Consider the following 24,619-nt stretch of genomic DNA (forward strand, 5'->3'; position numbering starts at 1 on the left):
ACTTTTTCAAGGTACTATGGCCTTGAGTAGTTATAATATCTGAGTACTTTCAAATATAAATATGTATGTAATAAGTTTTACACAAAGAAAATCTAAATTAAAGCTGCAAGCAGCATTGGGCGGGACTTCGCACCGGGCGTTCCGCATCCCCCGCAATCCGCCTCCTGTGACCGTCAACACCTCAGCTCCACTCACATCTCTCCATCCTGATACCAGTTCCCACCCTTTAGTGTCTGTCCTCCTTACATCTGTACAGAACACCAGCAACCCTCTGCTGAAACCACCATCACCTTTAAATGAGACTTTTCTTTTGGAAACCCTACTGTGTGTATGTGCATTTGTTTTGTATGTGAGAGAAAGAATCAGTTTGAAAAAAGAATTGAAATTGTATGAATAACTCAGCATAAAAGTGATGATTTCTCACATTTAAGGCTATTATTTTGGAAAAACCCTATTGTGTGAGCATGTGTGTCTGTGAGAAAGAGTACTTTTGAATGAAGAAACATTGTACAAACAGTTGAGCGTTTGGTCATAAAAGTGAAAAGAAGTTATGTAATAGACATTATGTATTATTTTCAATAGGGGTTTTATTTTGAAAAAATTTACTCCGTGTACTTTGTAATGTGTGCAAAATGTCCAATATCCACAATATAATGCAGCAAAACCTGTTTTAAAATGTGAGGGGAGGGAGAAGAGAAAAAAAAAAAAAAAAAAAAATTTACCCTGCCTGGGATTTGAACCCACACTTCTTGCACTGCAGGCCAGAGAATTAACCACTGGCCTATTGTGGCACACACTCTGGAGTGCACTGGAAAGCCTTATATAATAATTTTGTCATTGTTAAAAGTGAAAATAAACATAGTCTTCAAAAAATTGCCATTATTCCATAACCGTAGGTCGTATCTGAAAAATTCTTTCACTTTTGGATTCTGCAGACTTGTGTGAATTTAATGAGGTATAACTTTTGTGTCAAAAGTCTGAAATGAATAAGCAGTAATTGCAGAAACGTAGAGTAACTTTCAAAGGCAGATTGCCAACTTCCTGTTGGAGTTAGCTCATGAGTGTCAGTGTATGATTTGTCGGGCCAACATCAGACCAACATTTTGGCATTTGTGTCATGTTTCTGGGACATTCCTACTGGCCGCTAGGGCAGATTTTGTGTGTTTTTTAGTACATAGGTGGCGCTACAGAGTCTATTTTGGCACGCAAGGGGTTAATTTTGATATTGAATGAGAGTGTTCACCAGCCATGACATACATGGCAAATTTGGTGACTTTTGGAGCATGTTAAGGGGGTCCAATGGCAGTCTAAATTGGAAAAAGTCTGAAAATAAACAAATTGTTATAAATCAATAACCGTACATCCTATCTCTAAAATTGTTGCATGTGAGAGTTGTGCTGAGTCCTGTGAACGCGTAGATATGTCACATGTGGGGAAAAGCTCCAAAGTGAAAAATGAGTTCCAAACATCGCAACTTTGCGGGCTTCTAAAAAAAAATAAGACAGTTATGGAAAAGGTGTGAAATTGTTTTATGAAGGAGGTTTCACTGTATCTTTTGGTGCTATGTAGAAGTCAATACCACAAACGGTGTCATCGGAGTTAGTTTTGAAAATTTTATTTTGAAAGGCATATTGCGAACTTCCTGTTGGAGATAGGTCATCAGTGTCAGTGGATGATTTGTAGAGCATTGTTCAACCAACATTTTGGCAGTGGTTCCATGTCTGTACGACATTCCTACTGGCCACTAGGGCAATTGCCGTATTTTTTCACATAGGTGGCGCTACAGAGCCCATTTTGGCACCCAAGGGGTTAATTTTGATATTGTATGAAAGTGTTCACCAGCCATGACATACATGGCAAATTTGGTGAGTTTTGGAGCATGTTAAGGGGGTCAAATGGCAGTCTAAAGTGGAAAAAGTATGAAATAAACAAATTGTTATAAATCAATAACCATACATTGTATCTGAAAAATTTTTGCTTGTAAGAGTTGTGCTGAGTCCCATGAACAGATAGATATGTCACATGTGGGGAAAAACTCCAAAGTGAAAAATGAGTTCCAAACATCGCAACTTTGTAAGCTTCTAAAAAAAAAAAACTAAGATAGTTATGGAAAAAGTATGAGATCACTTTTTTGAGGAGGGTTCACTCTATCTTTTGGCGCTATTTAGAAGTCAATATGACAAACGGTGTCATCGGAGATAGTTTTAGAAATTTTATATTGAAAGGCATATTGCGAACTTCCTGTTGGAGTTAGATCATAATGGTCAGTGTATGATTTGTAGTGCTTCATCCAACAAAAATTTTGGCACTGGTTCCATGTCTCTACGACATTCCTACTGGCCACGAGGGCCATTATGGTGTTTTTTCACATAGGTGGCACTAGAGAGCACTTATGGGATTAATTTTTACATTTTATCGAATTTTTCGCCAGGCCTGACATGTGTGCCAAATTTGGTGAGTTTTTGAGCATGTTTAGGGGGTCAAAATCCAGTTGAAAGTCGCAACGGTATAATATAAAAACGAACGAATAACAATAGGGCCTTGCTTGCAGGCAAGGCCTCTCACTGTGTGAGAGGGCCTTACCTTTCGGCTCGGTCCCTAATAATTACAGGGCAGTAACTTTCAACAGAATCTTACACTATATTTGGCCGAGGGGGATTCAAAGTGTGCACCATGTTATGTTTGTCCTTATGTCTGTTTATGTTTTTTTCATCTTGTTACAACTTTAACACCATATCCACCTTCTTGACATTTTTACATCATTTTCAACTTGTAATATTTTTAACATCCTTTTCATAGTTTAGATTTCTTCACATTACACTCACCTTGTTGCATCTTTTATGTCTTTTCCATCAATAATTACTTGAATTTTTTTTATTATCTATATAATATGTTGTTTTTGTCAAGTCTATTAAATCATTTTTTTGTCTTTCGTTGTATGAATTTTTGTGTTCTTTTACCTCATTTTACATTGTTTTTGTCTGGTTGTGTCTCTGTTTTCATCTTGTTATGTTTGTTGTGTCCTATAGGAAAGTGCAAGATGCAAAATTAAAAAAAAAAAAAAAACCTGTTCATTTCACTAAAGTTAAGAAAAGTTTTGGAAATTCAGGGAGTCAAACTGAAGATGTCAGTGTTAAAATGTAGAGAAGACGAAAATATGAAAACTCAGGAAAACTGCAGATACCTTAAAACTTAAAAGTGCCCTGTTTTGCATTTTGAAATATCGTCCTTTCATATGTGTCAAGAAAAGCAGGAAAAAGAGAAGCACATGGGAGTTACTGTTTGTGTATTTAGGATTTGAAGAGTCTCTTCCAAACCTGAACCAAATGAAAAGCCTGGCAGCGGTCCCCCTGCCAACAGGGAGGCCTGTCGGAAAGGCTGACTGGGGATTGTAGGTCCAGTCACAGATCTGAGGTCAGTGTCTGACACATCTGTCATCATGATAACAGATGGGCCTGAGATCAGACTATGGCTGACCTGGGATCAGTCCAGGTTCTGACCACAGAGAGAAGGCCGTATATCTTTGGGGACCACTGAATCGGGTCCAGCACTGAGTTTGGATAAGGACACAAGTACAAACACACACACACACACACACACACACTGCACCTCATTCTAACACTCATTCACACACTTGACACACAGTCACACATACACAGCCACAGAAGCAGAAGCCAACACACCATCTGCTGCCACTGTGTTTGAGTTCCAAATCCCAGTTATCAACAAAACACACAGAAGACCTCCCAACTACCCCCTTGGATAAACCATTCCCTTTGAGAAGAACGCTATCATGCGCACATTCTCACACACACATACACATACACACTCACACAAACACACACACACTGCATCCAGATCTGATGAAACCAGGTGGTTGGAGGCCAGGTAAGTTGCTCATTTTTCATTAAATGTGACAGTAGAAGCTAAATGGATTTTACTCAGTTCTTTCACCAAGTTCATTCACCTCACCACATCTAATCCTCTCTCTCTCTCTCTCTGACCCAAGAAGATCGCCTCTCCTATTTGAGCAGCTTTTTTTCCTACAGTTATCATCAGAGCAGCTTTATGATGCTCATTTCTCTAGCCTCATTGCTCTTCATAGACGTCATCGTCTGTCACTGGAGATCAATACAGATAAGACATCCTCTCCCTCTGCCTGTCGCTCTTGCTCTCTGTCTCTACATACTGTAAGGAGTCCTGCTGTTCAGAGCACACTTCCCTGCAGTGCCACGGAAGCACCTGTAATAGGCACAAAACACGCACACAGCCCCCACTCGGCAATACCAAACACCTGTGTGCATGTGTGTTCACATCTTTGTATACTTATGAGTACACCTTCTGATATTTAACTGTATTTCACTGGGACAAAAGTGGAGCCACTGAGGCAGCTTCTGAACCCTTTCATGCATCGTGGTCTCTACAGCAGACAGCTATTCTACAGCTGTTCTCTTGTATATTCATGGATTTTGTTGTTTTAGTTCCTTATCAGCCAATACAGTGGACACTTACGCACCATCCCATACACTGCAATTCACACCGTTCCTGTAACTTTGCTGTTCTTGATCAACCTGATCTGCAGTAACATGTTTGAGTGTAAATCAATTATTGTTAGACTGTATTTACCCTTTTTTTTTTTTTTTTTTTTTTAAAACAAAAAGGTTTTTTTGGGGTATTATAATTATAATAATTATATATATAATAATTATAATATTACCTTCATGAAGTGAGTAATAACTAGTATTGGGATATGTTAAAAGATTAGCAGCATTAAAAATGTTTTAATTTCATTGTTTTCATATCACTTTCTGCTATTGGGTCAAAACACGGTATTCGAAATCTCTCTGATGGGACATTTTAGAGACAATCTGACAGATTACTGTAGCGTTGCTAAATGACCCACATTTTTACTTTTAAATTCATTTTTGCTTTAGTTTAAATATAAGGGATTATCCAAAACAAGGAGCTCCTTTATATTGAAATAAATGTTGGAATGGCAATCAATTAAAGTTTGCTCTATGACGGGACATTACTATGTTTTGACCCTATTGGGTTTTAAATACATGCGTCTTTACTTCAAAAATTAAACACATGGTGTAGTTGAGAGGACATTTTTTAACGACATGAAAAAAAAAACTCGATCACATTGTTTTTTTCATGCCTAAGGAGGAATAAAAACACTAGACAAAAATTCATGATGAAGGTTCTCATAATTCATTCATGAAAGGGTTAAAGTACCGCTGACAGCTAATGGGTGGCAGCTCCTAAAACCTCTGGCTCCCATAGACCAACACTGAACTCCAAACATCCTGGCAGTTTTTCCAGGGATCATTCTGGTTTCATTCATATCATTTGCACCCTCTAATACATGTTCAATCTTTAAATTATTAGTGCTTTGATGAAGTATACAAACTGAATACTTAAAGTGTGATGAGACTGACAGCTTGACTATAGCCATCATGAGCACAGTCCACTACCAAGACTGCAAAATAACTTTGCTACTCAAATGGATGATGAAGTTTGTCATGATTTACCATGTCAGTAAGCTAGCATTTAGCATTAGCTCACCCATGACCACTCATGCCCCTACTTTTCTTTGTCTCTAGTGACCCATGGGGAACCACGGGCTCTAGATCCTGGATTTAATCAGTGTCAATACTGAGGGTGGGATGCGAAAGGGGGCGGGGGAGGGTTAAAATCTCCATCTTAACCCTGAGGGGCAGTATCCCGGGGACCACATGCTAACCCTGAGGGGATATTTGTTGTGTATGTTGTGTGACCGCATTTGTCCAACAGTCACTGCCAAAGTGTTCACATGATTCTGGGCACAGCACGGAATTGAAGGTTATTGTATTCCAAAATACTAGTTTCTCCCAAAATACTGGTCATATCAACTTGCTTGTTTTTGATGGTCTCCTCCTTGGCCAAAACTACATAAGTATGCCCAAACTGCAGGGGTCAGCTCTTCAGGATTTGTTTGATGCCCGAGACAACACACAACACACAACACAAAACCACACACACAAACAGAGTCCACTTCCTTTTAAAACATACTGGTGCACTGACCCATGGGGAACCACGGGTTCTAGATCATTCCTTTACTTTCTCATTTTCTTGGTAAATTCCCCTGCATTTTCAGTTGAATAACCTCTCAGCTGGCACGTCTGTTTCTGCATATGAAATTTGACACCATGGCAATGTGGAACCTATTGATTATCTGTTGCTAGGTAACCCACTTCAATGATGATTCTATGATTCTGGTCATAGCAACATCATTGTAAGGCTATTGTATTCCAAAATTACTAATATCTCCCAAAGTCTTGGTCTTATCAACTTGCCGTTTTCGCTAGTCTTTTCCTTGACCAAAAATACGTACGTATAACAAACTGCAGCAGTGACACACAAAAGAGTCCACTTCCCTCTTATAATATAGATGTCAAGATGGCAATGACAAAAACACAAACTACTCGCCACAGAACAATGGGTTAGACAAATATAGGTCACTTTACAATTCCTCTGACCATCTGCGAAGACATTTTGAATTTTGGGGATATTTTAGCCATCCTGCACAGTGTTTAAGTTAACAAGAAAATATGTGAACATTGTGAAACCTTCTTTAGGAACATATTAGCCTTTGTGGGGGATTTTTAAGGACTTTTATAAACTGACAATATTTTGTACTGACATAATATGTATAATGGAATTGTTTTTGTAGAAGAGGAAGTGGATCACTGGTGGATTAACTTCTTATTATGATGCATTCTTTGTGGATAAAAAAATAAGGTGATTGGTGTTCATTCCGGAGCTATTCACAGAATATTTCTGTTCCTCTCTGTGGATGTGTGCAGCAAGTTACAGCTCAGCAATAAAAAGATGATCAGAATTATGATTTGATTTTGTTTCATAGTTGCATCGTATTGTGTTACATATCATGTAAGAATTTTTCTTTGAGGTCAGTAACTGTAATATTTTTTCTTTAGTTTATTTTTTGTACATTGTCAAATAAACCAAAATGTTTTGATGTTTTGTTATATTACCTGACTTCTCCAGAGTCTCTGTGCTTTATCACCTCACAGGTTTTCCCTGGATCATCTCTGGACCTGTTGCTGTGGTCCTCCTTCTCTCCTGCCTTCATCGGCATCACTCACTTATTCATGTTTTTGTAATATTGTTTATTATATAGTTACATAAATGCTAGAGGTTCCTATTATTTGTACTAACAGTTGCAGTAGTAGTATATGCACTGTTAAAACTTGTATTTGTAGTAGGGTCCAATCAAGTGAAAGTGAACATCAACATGAAAAGGTACATTTACCCCTAATAATTTATCAAGTGGGCTCATTTTTTAAGCTAAAGATCTCTATTTTATGTAACAGTCATCCTTTTTAAAATAACACTTTTTGAAAAAAAAAAGTTACAACCAATTTTATGGATGGTACTTATTACACCATAGCCATGCCTCAGACATAAAAATGTAGCTCGAATTTGTCGCTAAAAATGATGTCTAAAAAAATTTGAAAATGTATTCAATCTGTCACATTTAAAAAGACTATCTGTGAACTGTTACAGAGGAATTGCTCTTTATTTGTAATTTACCAATATCAGTATGGACCACCACAAGTTGTAAATAACACAGTGTTAGTATTAAATACATTAAATACAGCATTGTGATTATATATGGCTTGTTGTTTTAAAAAATGAGTCAACATTTTGGGTGATGCATACAACGGTAAAGAGTTGTCCATGTGTTACTATGGCAGCCTGTTCACGTGTTACCACATTCTCATGTCAATAAAACAGAGACTTTTCAATATTTTACTCCAAAATTTATTTTCAGCATAGTTTAATATAATATCTAAAAGGTTTTGTCCTACTTGATATCAATTTCTATCGAGAACTGCTTGTTTTGAATGTTTGCATATAAAAGTTGATGTCCATTTCAACTCCACGTGTTATCGAGCAGCAATTTGACATTTTTCACCTAAAAATTTTATCTCCCCAGATTTTGTTATACATAATGTAAAAGTGCTTATAAATACCTACTAAAATATGTATAATACATGCATATAAGTTACTCTGCTTACATGACAGAGACTGTTGAACACAAAATGTGTACACGTGTTACCGTTTGATCGGACACTGTGGTAGTATTAACAGTTATGGACATTTGTTCTACGTAGCTATTGGTAATTATACTAGCATCAGCTGTTTTAGTTTTTAACAGTTTTAATGCAGTTTGCTGTGCATCCATGTGTCTCCCCTACCCCCCCCCCAATCTCTCTCTCTCTCTTTCTCTTCCTCTGCCCTCTCTCTTTAACCCCAACTGGTCAAAGCAGACGACCATCCTCCAGGAGTCAAAGTCTGCTCCAGGTTTCTGCCTGTTGAAAGGAAGTTTGTCCTCACCACTCTCACCAAGTGTTTGCTCCTGGAGGATTCTGTTGGTTTCTGTAAAATTGGCTTGAGAGTCTGGTTTTGACCAGCTCTATACATAAAGTGTCATGAGATATGATTAGGTGCTATATAAACAAAATCTGATTTGATTTGATTTGATTTGATTTACTTGATTTGTTGACTGTTTTTCTGATTTAATATATTCTGATTTGATCTTGTCAATAAAATGGTTTTAAACGTTCAACTCACTACTCACTAATAACAAAGATCTGGCCTTACTGTCATGTCATTTGTATTTTATTGAATTAGGCTGCAAGTTACACACATTTGTCTTATTTTGATTCAGTCAAAATAAGGGAAATCAAATATAAAATACTCTTACTCTGGCTTTCACATGGGGAAAATATGTACCAAAGGTGAGAATCAGCCCATGGAGCACCTCAAGGAAAAACAAAGCAGCATAATCATATTCAGGTCTCGTCTGATGTCATCTGATTAGCAATTGGTAATGACAGCTGTCAATCACATATTCAACCTTCCTTCCTGTCTGAAAACACCTGTGATTAGACAAAATCCAGAATCAGAGTAGATTTTCTACAGCCTGAAAACACATGGGGAAGGTGTAGATGCCAAAAGTTTTGCATCCTCTTAGACCACTTAAATTACAATACATTGAACTGAGAATTACAGATTTTTCCCCAAGTCATGCTAGGACTCAACTAGCATGGTCGGACTCAACTTTAAGTACAACAGGAGGAATTTCAGTAAAAGTTAATAGAGTAAATGTGCACATATTTTTATGTCTATATATTTGTTCTTAAGTAGTCTCTATCATCAGTTGATGTATGCATTTACTCTAATTAAATGTCATTAAATTTTGACCTCAAAACAGTTTGTCTGAAACTGTACATTTACCATGTCATGCAGTGGATCATAGACAACTGGAAGCATGTCAGCTCGATTCAAATCTGAATCTACCTTTATGTGGACTGTTTTATGAAGTGATCTTTTCATTGTAACCTCACACTAACACATGCAGCAATAAAAAGGTAACATTCTCTAATGGGAAGTCCTTTGTTGAAAGAAAGACCCAAGCCTTCTGGGCTGGAAAATAACCTATTATATAGCAATCTGACATGTCTGCCAAATTCATGTATAATTCAGAACGATGTGTTTCTTTCAGTTCGGCTGTCCAATGTGTGGTCCTTCACTTACTTCTAAGTCAAGACAATGGCGGCCCTCTGGGAAAATACAGTGCAACACCTGGGCCATAAGAATACATGATGTCAATGGGATTTCAGGAAGATATCAGGAAGATGACTACTTAGGAAGGAGCAGGAGTACAAAAACTATGCTAAAGGGTTTATAATCATCAGACGTGGTTTCTATGGAAGGGTAAATATTCCCTGTTGGCAGCGTCACTGTTACAGTATCAGAATACTCTATGTCTTTAGAAATCCACTACCGGCGTCAACACAAAATGAGCCCACGCACCCACCCAACCCAAAAAATACACACAAACCTGCCACACCTGTCTGTACTCCGATAAGACGTCAACCACCACCGCTCCAAATGTGTTTGCACACCGGCGTCGGTTGACTGCACTTCCTCATTGAACGACTTGAACAATTTATTCTGACGCGCCACTGAATCCGAGGGGGAATTTAGATTGAGATTGAAAAAAAAGGAAAATCAGACACAACCCCGAAAGCCTTGAGGAGGAAGGGGGGAGGGCGGGATAGGGTAAGGAGGGGAGTAAACCTGAGGCAGAGAGACATTGAGATATATGAGACTGTCACTGAACATTACAGTGTCACTACAAGCTGGACAATCATTAACACAGCTAATGAACACAGTGGGCTGTGCTAAAGTAACCCACCACGCTCACATAAAGCTGCTGTGGGGGAATTTCATTAGTCCTGTAACAGGGCTGATATAATCCAGTGATTCCAAACCAGGGTTACTTCAGTAGTGAGTGGGGTGGGGGCATGTCAAGCCTATGAAGTAGCTCAGCTCATTCGGTAAACAAAGAAATGGTGATTTCATTTTGGGAAGGAATATAAACACAATTATATTTAAGTATGAGTCTGAACATTTAGGTGTATTTTCATAATGACCATTCAACCATGACCATCAGAGTGCACATTTCCCCTTCCATCTGACCAACACAAGCTTACAATTAGATGACCCTAACAGATAGATAGAGAAAAAAGAGACACTAAAACTGGAAACTTGACCCAAACTATGGACAGTTTTAGAAGAGGCCAAATCTATGATGGACTAATTTCAAATAGTACAGAAAATACAAAACAATGGAATAAAGTCAGTAAATAAATAAATAAATAAATAAAAAATGACAGCTGCAAACAGCTATGATCAGCTTTCTTGGGTACTTGTGTGCACATTCACAGATGCATGGAGGGCTTTGCATAATTGTGTTTCATAAATGTAGAACAAATGTGAAGAGAGACTCACCAAAAATAACATGGTAATTACATGTGTTTTCATAAACTAGTTTAGAGCACATAATGTGGTCAGGAGGTGGTGTGTACGATCAAGACAATCAGTCAGTCATGAGCTAAACATCAAAGTGTTTTCCATATCAAAAGGCATTTTAACTTCGATTGGACATACTGCTTTTTTTTTTCTTTATTCCAAAATTTTGAATTTCTTCCTTTTTTTTCCTTTTCCAGAACAGCAAAACTACTACATCTCAAAATGTGTATTACACACATTTATGGAACTGCTTCTTTTGTAGGCATGTAGACCTCTTCAGGCCTGGACTCTTTAAAGATGTTGTATGAGTTAAATATTACCCCAGTTCAGTGGCTGGAAAAAACAAAGCACAAATTGCATATTCAACCAAACTGGCTGACTAAACTGTTATGTAGTTTATGGGCCCCAGAGGCTATTTTCTGGGCTTGGATCATAGACCATAGGTAACATTTGACGCTGGAGCATCTCAACCCACCCCACCCCCCCTGGTGGCCTGTAACAGTATAGCTTATAAATATCAACCCCTCTATGTTATGCTATGACACTAAAAACTCAAGGTACACGTCCGTTCATTTTTCTCGAAGGTGATTTGACTTGAAATCTTTCTGCTGAATTTGATTTGACAAAAAAGTAATCTGACAAAAATAGGTGATGCTGTAATCATGGTCCTGTATCAATCAGATGCACAGCCAGGAAACAATTAGGCCTCTAGCTGGTTATATGCAAATTAGTCTATGGTCTGGACGTGGGCATAATAATTCTTACATATTCAGTGGAAATCTTATGTAGGGGCTTAATTTTTTTTATTTTCTAGGTAGCATGATAGAGATAATTTTCCCACAACCATGCCAAAGGACAATAAATATACAACTGTTTACACCACTTCTGACACTGAATTTCTCTGACTGCACTTACTGAAAACACAATCGCACCATTTTCTGATATTTAATAAACCAATTATTCATAAACAACACATCAGTAACCTTGCACAACAATGAAGTCATCTCAGTGAAATTGCATCTGCATCTGAGAGTGAGGAGAAACAGTTTCCAAGTTGAACTGAAGGTAAAACTGACCCATCATCCAGTAAAAGCCAGCCTCAGGTAAACCCCGCCCTGTAAACACTGTCATGTAACCTCCCACTGTTTTCTCCGTCAGCCTTTGTCTTGTTATGTCATCACATCAGAATATAAGTGTGGAAAGCATGTGAACCTCATGACCACAGATACATGGGTGTGTCCTGATAAAACACGACCAAACAATAGCAGGTACGTGGCCTCTCCCATTGTCAATTCCCAGTCTAGTAAAGACCCTTTTCTTGGAACTCAGCAGTGTGTGCGCTCACATTTTGTTGTACTGATTGCACATTGTGCATAGTATGTTTTACCCTGGATGATAAGGTTAAATTAGAGGCATAATTTAGTCGAATCTATGTATGTAGAATATTTTCCCAGACTACTACTGTTACAAAATATCTAAATTTGTGCTGATCTAAATGTAATGCAATAATAATTATGAAGTCTTCTCTTCTCTTTTGCATCTCTTCCCTGCTCCATACATCCCTGCCATTATGACAGTTGTTTCAGCTCAGACCCTGGTCCTGTGTAGAGCAGTAAGGAGCCCTTTAGAAAAGTTCTCAAAAGCTTTGTGCTTAAACAGTGTATTTACAGTACTATCAAGACTCCTTTTTTTTTTCATTTTTACGTTGCAACCTGCTAGCGCACTGGCAGACTCCTACACCCAAAGAAAGAAAAAGCAGGAATTAACCTAACAAAGTCACCCTCGAAGTGATATTAAACACTTAGCAGTCGATTTATTGCTGTGATCACCACGAAGCTGAACAGAAATGGAAATACTTGTCCATTAAGCTGAGTACAGAAAAGAGACTTTGCATTTGGTGTGAGATTTGAAACTTTTCTAGCCAAGGTTTTCTGGGCATATATCAGGGAAATGGTCACGTTCATTATTTATGACCGAAATAAAAACAATTTTATACTTGAACATTACAACCATCACAACGGCTGTTAGTACACAGGAAGAAAAAATGCTAATGCTCCACCAACATCAAGAATTAGTCAGCATAGTAAGCCTAGAAACAAATTCAAAAATACATTCTTAAAATACATAATCCCACATTAAGTCTGATTGCTTTTTTTTTTTTTTTTTGCAATTAGTAAGATTACAATAAACAGAAAATGTGTAATCAGTTGCAAATAACTATCTATACAAAAATATGAATTTCTTTAATTGTCACACTCTTAGATTTAAAAAAAAGATAATAAAATGGCCAATTTGACAGTGAATCCTTTTTTCTTTTTGTTTATCACAGACACTTTAATGAATCATTGAAGAGCCACATTTAGAACACTGATTTAATCAGACTCTAGTTTTGTTCATTAATTGTTATAATTCTCCTTTTTAAACAGTAATATAAATATAATGAAGATATAATGAAATAATATGATTTTTTGTTATAAATTTTATGGAGTGAATAAAGGGAAAAATGTTCACATAGTATATAGATGTAGGAATGAGCACGGACTGTGGTTTCTTCGCAGCAGATGCAGATTCAGAATAAATTCATTTGGCACATAACTGGTCTCATATTTGTTTGTTTTTTTCTTTTACTTTACTGGTTATATGTGCCTAGTTTTACATGCAAACCAGACTATGTGGGTTTAGGAAATCATTGCTAAAACATATTTTAAAACAAGCTGGGTGGAAAATATAAGTGGAACAAATAGAGTGTTTGAACGTTTTTATCATTAATGGGTCCAATCGTGACCCCATAAGCCCAAAACCTCTGTGTGGAGCTGGAGCATCTCTTTCCATAGAAGCTTTGACATGTGTCAGTCAGCACGTTTCTGGAATGGAGTCTTCATTCAGAAGTTTGATGCCAGGGCTAATGCTGGAAGGGCGTAGCCTAGTGGCATTCAGGGTGTAAAATAGCCCCACAAATACAAATGGGTTTTGTCCTGCATGGATTAAGTCACAGTCAAGTGGAACAATTTGAGTGTTTAGCACTCTGAAACATTTTCACAACGAAAAACCGTGTGTGTGTGTGTGTGTGTGTGTGTGTGTGTGTGTGTGTGTGTGTGTATATATATATATATATATATATATATATATATATATAAATATATATATATATATATATGTATATATTATATATATATATATATATATATATATATATATAATTTGCATTTATTATTTAACTCTGGAAAAGTTGGAATAAAAACAGCCTTCTCCATCCCCGTAGCTCCAGGAGCATGTAATTGACCAAACGAACTAAAAAATAAAAAATAAAAGCCTGCACCTTGGAGGACTGGAAGTAGCTAGATAGTACACTGTGAAATCAGGAAAAGGACCATCTCTCATTACTTTGGGGCAAACAGACTTTTCTTTCTCCATCCTCATCTCCATCCAACTTCAACAACAGCCACACACACTATGACTTTCTGAACAGAACAAACTGAGCGCATGAACTAATAGAATGTTTTTACATTCACATTATGAAATATTCTTGCTACCTGGGAGGGAAAGAGCAAGAGCAACCGCCAAGAAAATCATTTTTGTCATGTTCGGGACAAAAAGGGGATGTGGGATAAAGATGTGGTGCGTTCCCGGCTCAGCGCCGCTCTGCGCCCGCAGACAGACACCCAGCCGGCCGCTACATTCACCGCACCGACACACTATCCGTCCGTGCGTCCGCCTTTTGTTGTCTGCCTGTAAAGTCTCTTAAGTTTTCCACTCCGCAGACAGAAGGTTTTCGGAACAGCCTCAGACACGGACTGTATCGGAGAAAAGTACGCGCCGTGGATGCAGCTTCTCTGAGTGCGTGTGTCACTGTGCGTTGTTGTGCCAAGGTTCCAGCTTTTTTTCTCCTCGCACCGCGCCGCTTTTCCCCTTTTCTTTATCTCTATTGGGTAAATCAACTACTGGAGACAAAGGGAGATGTGACCAGGTTGCAGCTCTGACCGCGGACAGTCATCACGATGCGGCTCCGCTCGGTGGACGGGGTCCCGGTACATACTGCGATCATGATGCTTGCTGACGGGCAGGGGAGGCTAGGGTTATTAACTGGTGCTATCCCCCCTGTTCCTCCTCCTTCTGCTTTTCCTCCTCCTCCCCCTCCTCAGATCATCATCATCTTCAGGGACAGTATGTTAGGAGATGGAAACCGGAGGTCATCGCTACTACACACACAGAGACAGGACTTAAACCTTCGTGCCTGCTTCAGACCTGGACAGGATACTCATTGATATTAAAATGTGAGAAAATAACATTTATCTTAAACCCTTTCATGCAGGAGTTCTTTTATGAACACTTCGTGATGTTTATAAAATGTCGACATGTCCAGTTGGATCAAATATGTTCAGCATACTACACATCAATTCACTGTAGTAGAGCATCAACGGTTTACTGAGGTGCAGTACCCTGGCCATTTTAAACACAACAGAAGCTGAATTACTGTAAAGTCATTGAGGGCATCCAGACTAACTTGCTGACCTTTCTCAGCTCCAATGATTTCTTCAGCAACTTTTCTTATTAAGCTCTTTGTTGATTTGTATGTGCTTGAGTTTTACCACATCTGGTGAAAAATAATGGTTGAAAATTATTGGAAATGAAAAAAGAGTGTCATTTTTTTCTCACTCCTCTGATGCATCTAAGTCTTCAACAAATGGAGGTAAAAAAGCATGTGTCCACAAAGGGAGTGGGATTTCTTTAGGAAAAGTACAAGACCAAACCAGCAAATGCTGGGATGAAGGTAAAACTGAAAATATATTTGACTTGTACTAAACTGAAAACAATAGACTACTTGATAGTTTTTTGCCAGTGTGTCTTTTTACAACACACTCACACAAAATTAGGGACAATACAATAGTTCTGTAATGCTAAAATTTTATTTTCACAGACATTACAAGACATTCAGGGACTGAAAATACAAAGTGATGAGTATCCGGTTCATTTTGTCTCATTCTTACTGGAAACAATTTTTAAGGTGTGCAGCCATACACAAGTACATTTCAGGGCATATTTTCTAACAACCATCACAGAAGTGCAAATGAGCCTTTACACCAACACAACCCCAGACCAGGACAGACCCTGGCTCTGGACCGTTGCTGGTAAACAGTCTGGATGGTCCATTTCATCTATGGTCTGCAGCACACAGTGTTAATTTTCAACAAAAAAGACCTGGATACTGATTGATGTGAGCGCAGTCCATGTTTCACTGAATAATAGTTTATCCCAGTATTTGCAACAAACATTTTTTAAATTCATTATTTTTTCAATTTAGTGAGAAAAAATGAATTCACGACGCACATAGCAATAAAATGAAGGATTGGGAGGACACCCCTGAACTCTTGCTACTTTGGAGAAATCACTGCAAATAATGTGGCTAAAGGGCTTCTAACAGCCTACTTAAATATGCAGACTCTTAGGACTGTTTGGAGTATGCTTCTTTGGAAATAACTCTTGTTCCACTATGGTGCAGTTGAGAAAACTCCACTTTTGTCATGTCATTTGTCACTTTTGTAGGTTTTTTTTCCAACTATACTGTATAAATCTAAACATTATCCCAGTTTGTGGTATATTTTGTGAGTTTGAATCTCAAAAAGGTCTCGGGTCTCGAGCTTGTGATTTACAAAAATAAAAATATTTTCCCCATAAACTAACACAGGAAAAGTACAAATTGATGCATAAATATTAACTGATGGAGTGTTACTGCTCAGACTGGAGTAGTCAGTATAGACTTCTAAATCCTGAGGGCCTCACTGACTCAGATAAAGTCAGCAAGGGGCCACGCACTGGACAACAGCCACTGCAAGATTATGAATTCGTATGAATTTGATCACCCTGACCAGTCGCTATACTTTCTGTTTTTTTTCCTGTTTTTTTCCCCTTAAATGTATGTCTGCTGTACTGTGCGCATTTTAAATCATGATCATGTTTAAAATGGGCATGATATGTTTATAAAATATGTTGAAAAATACATCTTAATGTGGTACTGATCAAATATCCTGTTGAACTGACACTTGCATTAAATATTTAATTTCCACTATTGGTTAAAAACATTCAGAGTCATCTTTTTTTGTTGTTTTTTATATGTTCATCTTAACATTACTAATCTGTCACTTGAGGTGACAGCCAACATGAGGTCACAGTCCGAACTGTCAAGATAAGCTGGGCCATAGACTCATGGCAGTTATTCAACTCCACATTCATTAGCATAACGGTATCTATTATTGATTTATGGGGGTGGTATTGTGTTCTGTTAAGGATGCTGCAGGCCGGATTATTCCTAGGCTGGCTCTGGCCCTTGTGCCATATTTTGCTCGTGAACTAGTGCAGAAGTAGTTTTCAAGGCCTTGATTTCACACTTTACACATGTAAGTCACACTAAGTTACACTTTATAAGTCTTTACCAACCCAACAAAGTCACCGAGGTTTCTTACAATACAGGCCGGACCGGAAATCAATCTAAACTGAAATGTGCATTTTCTTAATCTCTTTTGAGTCACATTTACTTAGAACTACAGCCAATGCTACATATAATAAAGTATACAATAATAAAAATATAGACAGTATATATACAGTTCTTCCAGTAATTTTTATTATAGATAGGCTTAAATGTAAGTGTTGATTTTTTGGGTCTGTTCACACCAGCCATGTTTAACTGAACTCTAGTTTGTTTGCTCAGAATGTCCGGTTTGTTTGGGGATGTGTAAATGTGTAATTGAATTCTGATGCAAATCAAATAAGGTCCAAAAACATAGGTCTTGGTTTGCTACAAGTGAACCAAATGCAGGAAGTGGATTACAACGTAAGGCAGTGAAGGCAGTGAACAACCTAAACAAATGCTCCACATTTTGTTTACATGAGGCAGTAACAGAAGTTTCCTTGCATTAACAAATAGATGAGCAAGGTGTCTTGTTTCTTTATTTTGTCATCTTGTTCAGTAATTCACTACAGGCAAGGAGTGGCAGGGTGCAATTTGTTGGGGGGAGTGGGGGTGGGGGGGATTAACCCCCTCTGGTTTTTACATCCCTACTTCTGCTAAATGAATTTCATCCTCGGGGGGACAGGCAGGTTGTGATTGAGTGTTCTTACACTTGTAGCCTACATTGCTGGCACTAACTTTCACTTGAAACAAACTGTCAACTCAGTAGTCTCGGAATTCACGAACATCCCTATCACGGCCGCCTTAATGCACAGGCTTACCTGGGCTGAAGCCCAGGGGCCCACTAAGTTCAAAGGCCTATCATTTTTGGGACATGAAGACAGACCGGTGTCCAATGCTAAGGAGTCAGACCGGTGTGGTTCCTCCAACTCCAGCCATTCTGTGCACTACGGTGTGTCAGTATATGGCAGTGCACGCAAAACCCAGTGACAACTCGGGGTTTGAGCTGTTCGTCACAGACGCTCACACGTCTTTGGCTGATGGGGTGAGCTTGGACATTAAGGTATGGCAGGACACTGGGGCTAAACATTCATTCATTGCTCAGTGTTGCCTTTTTCGTCTGACTCTGAGACTGGTGATTTTGTGGTTTTGCAGGGAATGAAACTTGGCTTTGTTCCTGTGCTGTGACATAATGTGGTCTTAGACTGTGACCTGGTTAAATGTGTGTTTCCAGTTGGTGTTCGCCCTGCGTTACCTTTAGAGGGAGTGCAGTTTGGTCTACTGGCCCACCACCGCCTGTTGTTGTAGCTAAACCTCTAACTACAGAAGTGTCCCGCCACAGCTCTGATGACCTCAGTCCAGTCTGCGCAGTGCCGCACACAGAGTAGAATTATGTCTGGTCGCCGCTGAGTATCAAACACGTGACATTCCTGTAAATGATTCACATGCTGTGGACAAATGTTTGAGGATATTGGAGGGATTCCACCCTTCTGAAGACATGGAAGCTCTGCAAGTGTTCCAAGTAAGTGGACCTGGTGTCATCTTTTTAGACCGTTTCTGCCTCAACGCCATGTTGGCTACGTTCTGACCAAAACAATGCAGCATACGTGTGACATCATCGTGCATGCACAACGAAGGCGGAATCAAAAAGCAGAATCGTTAAGCAGGCAGGCAAACGATTCCAAGGAATCGAGCTACTGGGAACCGGTTCTCAAAAAAGAACCGGTTCTCAATTCCCATCCCTACTGGCAACTCCTTCAAGACTTTTGGAAAACATTTCAGATGACTACCTCATGAAGCTCATCGAGAGAATGCCAAGAATGTGCAAAGCAGTAATAAAAGCAAAATGTGGCTATTATGAAGAATCTAAAATATAAAACATACTTTGAGGTATGTCACACTTTTTTTAACTACATAATTCCATATGTATTCATTCATAGCTTTGATGCCTTCAGTGAGACTCTACAATGTAAATAGTTGTGAAAATAAAGAAAACCCAGGTGAGTCCAAACTTTTGACTGGTAGTGTATACATAAAAAAAATCTGCTGAACACATAGAATGTGTAAGAAACATTAGACAAATGATATAGAGTGCTGAAGTTAGGACACATTTAGTCAGTACTCTTTGAATATATTGAAAGAATGCTGCAGTCTTGCACGTTGTTCCAGTGCTGTATGAAAATTCACCCCCTTGGATGTTATTATATTATTGGATATTATTTTCAGAAATAATCACAGTCAATATAATTTGCCTTTTTGGACAACAATCAAAATTTTTTTGTGTGTGTGAATAGGTCCAAATTTGCATTGCTCATCTGGACACTGCAATTGTATTCCATTCTTCTTTGCAAAACTGATCATGCTCTGTCTTTAAATAATTTGTGTAGTTTTCACTGGGGTGTCTGGTCATTGTCAATGACCCTAATCATTGTTCTCTTGAATACTGAATTTAGATTGTCATCCTGGTCAGCTCACCGGCTATGTGAAGCTGCATGAGCTATTGTGAAGGTGCTGTGTCCGCCGTCTTCGTCACCGCCTTCGTCACCGCCTTCGTCACCGCCTTCGTCGCTGTCTTTGTCTTCATTCGCAATTTCTTCAAAGATTTTTTCAGATGAAACTACTGGTCGGATTCATTTCAAATTTTAAATGTAGCTTCCTTGGGACAATGACAGTTAATGATTTTTTTTAAAATATTAAAATGTGTCTTCACTTAAAATGATTGATTATAACATGGAAGTGATTAGAGATATCAGTATAGTTACCATTGAGCACTGATAGGAAGTCATAGGCAATGCGGACTTTCATTTGGGTCTTTGACCTTAAGTGACCTTTAAGGGTCAAAGTCAAGGCCATGTCTAGATTTCAACAATCTTCTTCTCTGAAACTACTGGTTGCATTCATTTAAATTTTTTTGATGTAGCTTCTTTGGGACAATGTCTACAAATTTTGTTTACAGTTTTGAGAAATTTAGATTTTTTAATTTCTGACAAATTTTTTTCAATATTAAAAATGTGCCTTTACTTATAATGGGCCATATTTTGATGTCGTGTAACATGGAAATGGTTAGAGATATCAAAATAGTTACTATTGAACACATATATGGACTTTTATTTCATTTGGTGTTATCCTCCAGTGAAAATCCCACCCACTTCTATTGGGAGAGCCCCTGCATCAAGACCACAGGGCTCTAACATAGTGGCAGAACCTGACAAACAAATTCAACTTGTTATTGATTCTTGATAGAACATGCTGGTGAGATACGGGGCCACTGGTCCAATTCTTTCAAATGTATGTTTTGTTGCATTCAGTTTACTCTTACAAGCCATTTTGGCCTCACCAAACCAAAGAACCTTCTTCCATTTGGCCTTGGTGTCTACCACATGCCTTTAGATGTTCTAAACTATTTTGTCCTCTTTGCCTCTTTCCCTGATGAAGAACTCAAAAGAGGTTTCTTGTAAGGACTAGGTGACTGCTCATGAAAAACATTAAGATAGGACAGAAAACTGACTGCTGAAGTGGAGCATGATTATTTATTTGTTGAAGTCAGTGTAACAATGAAAAGACTTTACACTTTGTATATTTGTATTCTCTATTGTCGTGTGTGTGTGTGTGTGTGTGTGTGTGTGTACGCGCGTGTGTGCGTGTTTTTTTTTCCAGTGATTCCAGTAGCAATAGATGACACGGTGAATTATGTCATCTGTTAGACTGATGTTATTATTAAGTAGAAGTAAAAGTCATATCATGACTCAGTGGTTAGTGTTTTGACCTTACAGCAGAACCCAGAGGAGTTTGCATATTCTCCTCATGTCTGTGTAGGTTCTAGATGTTCCTCCCACACATACACTTTAACATGTGGTACATGGTAACATTTAAACATTTTCATTTTTCTGTTCATGTGTGAATAAAATGTGCAAATTTGCAAATTATTAGATTATATTTTTATGTGTATTTTACACAGCGTCCCAACTTTTTTGGATTTGATGTACATTCTTAATCAGTTTTGTGTAGTCAATGATAGCACATCATGTGTTAATACTACATATGTTGTGTTAAGCTTTTTGACATGTTCACTATGTTACAATCACACAAATCACAGCTGTGTCAAATTTGACACAACACTCATGTGTCAATGCAGAAGACTTCAATATAGGTTGTGTCATAGTAACACATCCTCTCTAAGACCACCAGAACCATTGCACTAATACCGTTCATACTCTGGGCTTTTAGGACAAGCACTTTTTGGTTTACATTTAGCAAAGCAACATTACACTTCCAAACAGGTGTTTACATTTTACAACAGTGGATGACAAAGGGTGAAATTCAATGAAACACTGAATCATAGCACAGTTAACTCCTGTCCTACTCTGTGATCCTTCATCAGCTTATCATACAATATCACAGTCCAGTGGCAGCTGCTCGTCTTTCAGACAGGGGAAGCTCATTGTCGGCTTACATCAAAACAAAACAAAAAACAAAAAACAAAAAAGTCAAGTTATTTAAACATACATTCGGCCCTCCGTTCCTTTTTAAGAAAATGGTCAGTAACCTTATCGTACCAAGTAGGCGTCTTTTCCAGGGACTGGACCAGTGTCCTCTCTGCTTAGATTGCCTTGGCCCATTGTGTTGTGGGTGTAAGACTTCAGCCTTTTTAAACAAGAGATGCTCCTTTCACTCCGACCTAGCCAACAGTATGATTGATTTAACTATCTACAAAACGATATTAAACTCGAACAAGAAATGATTAAATTATGTAACTGAAACAAGAAAACAGTGAAATTATGTTAAATTGAAACAAGGAAGTACAATGAGTGTGTTTTATTTACAGTGCAAGAAATGAACGAGTAATTTCGTAGTGGTTTCTCTCTTGATTTCACAGCAGAATGTGCGACGGTATTAAACTGAACTGTGTCAGTGAAGGAGTAGATCTGAAAACAGCTGTCAATCAAACGGGATTCAGCCTTTCAACTGATCCTCCAATCAGCACGTGGGATTCTGGCATCCAGCCCGGCCGAGCTCCATTCACCCCCAGAGACGCCCGGCGTCCGGGGGCGGGACAACATCGTGGCATTTATCCAATTACTGTCCAGTTTTGAGGCAATGAAAAAAACTGTTCCACTCAGTCCCTTTGAAGCCCAGAGATGCCTGCAATCTATGGGCAAATGCACTGAGCAGAGATGTATGAGAAAACAGTGCAACGGGAATGTATGAGAAGTGAAAAACATCGCGTCCGTTGATTTGTGATAAAGCTGATTCTGAACGAACTCTTCTTTGAGATGAATGTGTTCTAACACATTTATAGTCAATAAAATGTCAACACAACCGTACATATTTAACCATTTAATTTTCGTAATTTTAGGGGAAGCCGGGCTTCCCTTGCAGTCTATGAGAAATCGCCACTGTCACATTCTTAAAACTCAATCAATCAAATTTTATTTATATAGTGCCAAATCATAACGAAAGTTATCTCATGACACTTTACATGTAGAGCTGGTCAGAAGAACCAGACTGTCAGAAAGGATGCTAAAACTGACAAACCATTTGTATACATTAATAATAATAATAATAATAATGATAACAATAATAATAATAATAATATATTTTATTTATAGGCGCCTTTCTTGGTACTCAAGGACACCATACAGTAAAACAGTAAAACCGGAGAGTATAAAACAAGCAATAAAGCTGAGTAGAAAATAAAAGGCAGGTTAAAAAATTGGACAATGCAATTGTGTTCACAAAGAGAAAGAGGTCCTAAACAGATGCATTTTGAGTCTGGATTTGAAGAGAGGGAGTGAAGTGGTGTTTCTGAGATCCGGTGGCAAGGAGTTCCAGAGTTGGGTGGATAGTTGGTTTTCTTGTGTCAGGAGATTAACACAACACAACTCATTAAGATTTCATCAATAACTGCTGCTCTTATTGATCCTGCTCAATATCAATCTGGTACTTTCACAATATTCTTATCGGTTGTATTTTTTACTTTAGGGTTAGGGTCACGGTTTAAATTGTGTGCTGAATTATCTGCTTTATTTTCTCATTTGTAGGTTAGGCCTGTATAATTATAAGCACTGTCATTCATTCACTTTTTTTAATGAGGGTAATGTGAAATAAATATCATAAATAATGATTTGCTGCAGAAGAAAATAGTCTTGCTTTCGTCATTTGTAAGTATAAAACTGAATGCAGGACTGTCAGGATTTTGATAGTGATTTTGATCCCTGCTGCCTTCTGATCTTTAAATCTACCTGTTATAAATCTATGCTCAACAGATCAGATGATGCTCTGGTCATTTCATGTTATGAATCGACCCACAGTGACACAATCAGTGGCTACTGGTCACTTTTAATCATAAACTCGCATTTGGGCTCCAGGCTACTAGCACAGCAGTACATATTACACACAGGGCAGATAACCTACAAGCTAAACATCCAACTGTACATTTTTCTGCCTGTACTTGAAGGATTAATGGAGATTTTGTGGCAGATTGCTTCTGTTTCAGCCTGAATATATACAAGACTTGTTGTACCATGTCATCAAATGAAGTGTCTACTTTCCCACATAGTCCTCCAGTCAATAGCGGCCGATGTCTGTAGGATGTACAATATGTGTGTTTGAGCTCCTCAGAGTTGGAGTAACAGAGAGCTAACCCACCCCTTAAAGACCCAAACACAGGTCTGTCACTGAAAATCACAAAACTACATCACAGATTAACGTCTAAGTCAGAAACGAAGCTGGTGAGAAAAATTAGCCAAACAACATTTTCACTCTTTCTCTTGTACCATTAGGAAAAGTGATAATGTCTGAGCTGATCAGTATTGTGATCTTTAATTATTTGGCCTTGTGGACCGTCTAGTACTAGGCTTCAGTACCCATCCCTACTCTTGAGCAAGTTACAGCTATGTATCGGCTCAGAGAAACAAGAAATTATGACAAATTGGTGTTGCAGATGGTGATGATGTCGCATCTGAATGCCTAAGCAAGATACTACTGAAAATCTAACATATTTCACTTTGCATGCCTTATAAAGCTTATGGATGAAGTCAGTGGCTTAAAAGGTTTACATATTTTGAGAAATTGTCATTAGGCCAAACACAGTGGTCAGTCAAATACATCTTCTACCAATTGCATCATAACCTGTCCATACAATTCTCTCAGTTGCAAGCGGTTGTGGGTACAGATGTATTCTGTTAGGTCACATATTTTAACTTCATCCTTGACTCCAGAAGAACATTTGCACCACATTTGAAGAAATTTCCTCAAGGCATGCCCAAGATATTATGGTCACAAAAAATAAAGACATGAGTTTACAGTGACCATGACCTTTGACCT

General features: G+C 38.3%; 1 pseudogene; it reads right to left on the bottom strand.

Moving 5' to 3' along the window:
• The window catches only part of LOC115427537 (GDNF family receptor alpha-4-like), a 109,899-nt pseudogene extending 94,966 nt beyond the window's left edge, over positions 1 to 14,933 (bottom strand).
• Between the last annotated feature and the right edge of the window lie 9,686 nt (positions 14,934 to 24,619).

This window comes from Sphaeramia orbicularis, chromosome 10 (assembly GCF_902148855.1).
Source record: "Sphaeramia orbicularis chromosome 10, fSphaOr1.1, whole genome shotgun sequence".
Taxonomy (NCBI): Eukaryota; Metazoa; Chordata; class Actinopteri; order Kurtiformes; family Apogonidae; genus Sphaeramia; species Sphaeramia orbicularis.